This window comes from Apium graveolens, unplaced genomic scaffold, assembly GCF_009905375.1.
Source record: "Apium graveolens cultivar Ventura unplaced genomic scaffold, ASM990537v1 ctg754, whole genome shotgun sequence".
Taxonomy (NCBI): domain Eukaryota; kingdom Viridiplantae; phylum Streptophyta; class Magnoliopsida; order Apiales; family Apiaceae; genus Apium; species Apium graveolens.
The window spans coordinates 27,632-31,981 of NW_027420407.1; the positions used below are offsets into that span (position 1 = coordinate 27,632).

At 34.7% G+C, this 4,350-nt stretch overlaps 1 long non-coding RNA gene across 2 annotated transcripts; it reads left to right on the forward strand.

The window, feature by feature from the left end:
• Positions 1 to 219: 219 nt before the first annotated feature.
• Positions 220 to 1,831, forward strand: LOC141704188 (uncharacterized). 2 transcript variants are annotated; one of them, XR_012567866.1, is made up of 5 exons: positions 220 to 407; positions 736 to 871; positions 1,297 to 1,356; positions 1,648 to 1,696; positions 1,783 to 1,831. It is a non-coding gene; the product is annotated as an uncharacterized LOC141704188 (long non-coding RNA). The 2 variants fall into 2 exon arrangements; XR_012567867.1 differs by lacking the exon at positions 736 to 871.
• The last annotated feature ends 2,519 nt before the right edge of the window (positions 1,832 to 4,350 follow it).

The window sequence follows — 4,350 nt, forward strand, 5'->3', positions numbered from 1 at the left end:
ATGCTGCTCTTAATCCCCAAGCCATGGCTTCTCTCCAACAAGCACAGGTCCTCTTTCCATCTCTCTCTCTCTCACTCTCTCCCTCTCCACCCTCTCTACTCTCTCCCTACCCCTCTCCACCCCTCACGTATGTTGTGACTGTAGCTGTTTACACGCCCCCTGATTGACTGTGGAACTGATACAACGATTAATGGACTTTTGTTGTTTGAGGGTATTGAAGGCATGTTATGATGCTTGTCATTCAACTTCAACAGCTAAACTTCTGATACCACAAGGAGAGTGGCTGACTGCTGAGCTTGATTCCTGCTCTTTCCGCTGCAATCGTTTTAATTAGAGTTTGAAGGAATACAATTAAATCAGTAGATTGTTCTTGATAATATTGGGGGAATGTTGTTGTTGTTTATCAGGTAGTAATATGTACTATTAAGATTATGTTTACTAGTGTATATCATGATATTTTTAGACATTCTTTTATTCATTTTAAGTATATTTTAGTTTGAAAATATATTTGAAGAAATTTATGATTAAGTAGTAATTGTTTAATTACTATATTTAATTTGATTACTATAATTTAATTTTAAGTAGCATATGAAGTAATATGATGTATGAGTAGTTTTTTTTCTTTTATTAAAAAGTATGTGATTGTGGGTTTTTTAATTATATGTAGATTTACGAGTGTCAAAAATTAAGTTCATGTGTCATTCTTGTCATTAGCACTGCTTATGTCTTGTACAGGGCATCTTTATTCCACTCATGAATGAAAGATGTGAACATTAGTATTCTACCTCATGGCTGCTCTTGTTGTTGTACATTGTTGCTGTAAGTTTTCGTGGACTTAAAGGACCTGAAATTCCAGGGGCACGGCGTGAAGGTTTGGCTGCAAACCACCCTGTTGTTTTGGTACCTGGCCTGAGTAATGTTTATCATGTTCAAATATAACCTAACAGGCTAACAAACTAAGGACCCAAACATAATAAATCAAACTATCAAAGCCCGAAATAGCCATGCTAAGATAAAATCCAGTTTATAGCCAAACCAATCTAATATGTGTCAATATATATAACAAAATAACAGGGATGATCCCCTTAAATTCTCATGTGATGTTTTTTTTAGTTCACGGTTTCTGTTCCTGATGCATGTATACATTTACTCTCTCGTCAATTGCTTTGAAAGAATAGAATTAAAAGTTTGATTGTTTAAATTAGTCATTGTTCATGTAAGGTGAATATAAGCTTTATATTTTGTATAGCCCATACATAAACTAACACAAATGTTTTTTTTCTGATGAATGTTTAGGCAAGGCAATCACTTATCATCAGAGTACTTTTTCCTATGCTTGCTCATCCCCGTCATCCTGTAAGTTCTTATTCTCTACTTTATCTTCATGTATAAACATATACAGATTAAGGTTTGAATCATTTCTTGAAGAAACTAATATTTTAACTTCTACTAAAATCTAGCCAATATTGGAGAAACTAATTAAGGTCAGAAATAACTTGTAAGATATCGTCAAAACAGAAAAACAATCGCTAATAAATTAATAATGGTGATTTAAGATGTTAGGCTGCTTATTAATGGCTGTAATTTCCGCCAGAACCTTAAGATTAATTTAAAAATGTGATTTTGTTAATGTTATATATGTATCAGCTCTGGAGAAGAGACATCGAGTCCCCTCTGCCTAGAATCGGTTTAATAAGTGAGTATCGATCAGACCAACATTGTCAGTATAAATGCATACATAAATATATATCTGTGATGATATATGTGGGTGTGAATATGCAGGGATGAAATTCAACGAATCAAAGCAGCAAATCCAGATATCAGCCACAGAGAAGCATTTAGTGCTGCGGCTAAATATAAGTATCCCCTTGTTATAAATGAACATCAGGGTTCGGACTTCTTGATACAATGATTAGGCTAATATGAAAAAAGAAATCTCTCTTTTTTACCAATTTCACTTCATCAGTGGGCACATTTTCCACCCATCCATTTTGGTCTCATGACTGCTGATCAAACTACTGCCAAGAAGATCTTGAGTTTTAGGTTGTGTTGAACATTGCAACCTTTATATTATTATTTTTAGCTTGGAGAGCAATGTCGGTTTAGAATAGTGATAATATTTACTGTTTGCCCAATACTGCAACTTTCTGATGATGGTTGATTGAAATTTAAGTTTAAGAACAGTCTTAATTCTTTATGATTGAGATTCTGTTTCAGGAATTTGAGCCACCTGTACCTGTTCATCCTGAGGTAGACCCAAAAACAGTAGCTTAAGTTATTCTGGGGGGAGGTGCTGGAACTTGTCTGTTTCCACGGACTAGCAGAAGAGCTAAACCAGCTGTAAGTGATTATTTCATGTGTGTTTGTGAAATAGTTTTTCCTGTGGTTGCTTATTATACATTGAGTTTCTTTTAGGAAGTATGTATTATTTGAAATGCAGAAATTATTTCACATGGAAGTAATTATGAAGATTATATGTAATGTTTGGTGAGGTAGCAGAGACTTACAAAGATTTTGCAGCTAGCCTTCCTGAAGATGAGTGCCGGTTATGCGGTTTATGACTATGATTTTGTGACCTTAGAGAATTAGCACAAGAGCAGAATTTTATTCATTTCATGGTAAGTACAAAATACAAGGTCTTAATTTTGCTTTATTTGCATTCCATTTCATTAAGTTCATTTATTTCTCATGTGTATATGGTTGCAAAGGTGTCCTGATACTGTAAAAGGTACGGAGCAAAATGATTTACGCAAGCTCTGACAGATTCAAGAGGGAACTCGATGGCATCCAGTTTGAGTTGCAAGCCACTAATCCAATGGGACTTGATGTTTTCAATAGCTGAGCCAATTAAAATGTATAGAGAATCTTTAAGTTATACTTCTAATTCTTGTAGAGAATTTTTGTATTGTAAATTTAATTTCAATTGTGAAATAACAATTGGATTGTCATAATACAATTTAATTTTAAAATTGGTTTATTTCAAACAATGAAATTAAATTTGTAAATAGTTGTGTGAAAGCCACTTAAAAAATGATAAAAACCGTTGTATGTCTCACTGCACATATTTTTTTTAAAAAACTGTTGTCTTTTAATATTTTTTACAATGTTTTAAATCTTTTACTCCATTGTCTTTTAAAAAAACATTCATAAAAGAAGCTTATAAACGGTTGTTTATGACAATATCGTATAAGGTAACAATAATGGTTTTTCTACAAAACCATTGTTGTTAAGTTAGATAGACAATAGTTTAATAAAGAAACAGTTGTTTTAAAAAAGTTCCAACAATGGTAAATATAGAGTACCCGTTGTGCCTTCTTGATTGTAACCACTATTAAAAACGGTTGTCTAATTTCTCTTATTACAAGGGTTAAAACAACCGTTGTCTGGTATTCTATCACACGAGTGTTGGATAGACAACGGAAACTATACAGGTCACACAACGGTGCAAAACTGTTGTATGATTGCAAATATGTTGTAGTGGTAGTACTCCTGGGGGGGCTATCTAAATTCTCTCCAATTTAATTGGAGGTTCCTATTGGAGGAACAACTCCCCTCAAAACCCTAGTTGAGATTCCAGTTACAATTAAAGCTAGGAGTTCAATTTCCAATGACCCTGCTATGGGAGAGGCAAGTACATCACTTTCAGGTGACGGTGTTTTGAAAGAAGCAAAAGGTTTTGAGGATAGAGTACATGACATTAACCTAGCAAACTCCCCTCCAATTCCAATGTAGGTTCCCTCCAATAGTGGAGAACAACAAACTGTCGTAACCACAGCTCAAGTTGTGAGTCAAACTGTGACATCTGTCACAGGTGGTTCAACTGAAGCACTACCATCCACTTCAAATCCAAATGATCAACCATCAACTTCTCGACCTCAACCTCATCTGATTTCATAATGGTTGTAAGAAGGTGTTTCTGATACTTTTGGCTCCTGAAGCTCTCAACCACCATTATCAACTTCATCAAATCATCAACTTCAAGCTCTAGAACAACAAGTGTCAACTTTGCAATCCTCAAATGATTCACTCATAGCTCAGCTTCAAGCCTTAACTTCTCTACTGCAGAGTCAAAAAAATGACATCAAATCCTTGGTAGACTCCCAAAAGTATCTACAAATGCAAAACTCATTTCAATTGAGAGCTATCATGGGTTCCTTGAATGTTCCTCTGCCTGCTCTACCTGAAGCTGTGAGACCATAAATTCCCAATCCACTACTCAAGCCTGCCAACAAGACTAAGGGGGAGATAGAAGTTAGGATTCACCAATCAAAGGAAACTGGAAAATCTAAAGAAACTCACTTTTGTCAAAGCTCTTCACAAGCTAAATTATCTTAAGATATTGGAAAAGAC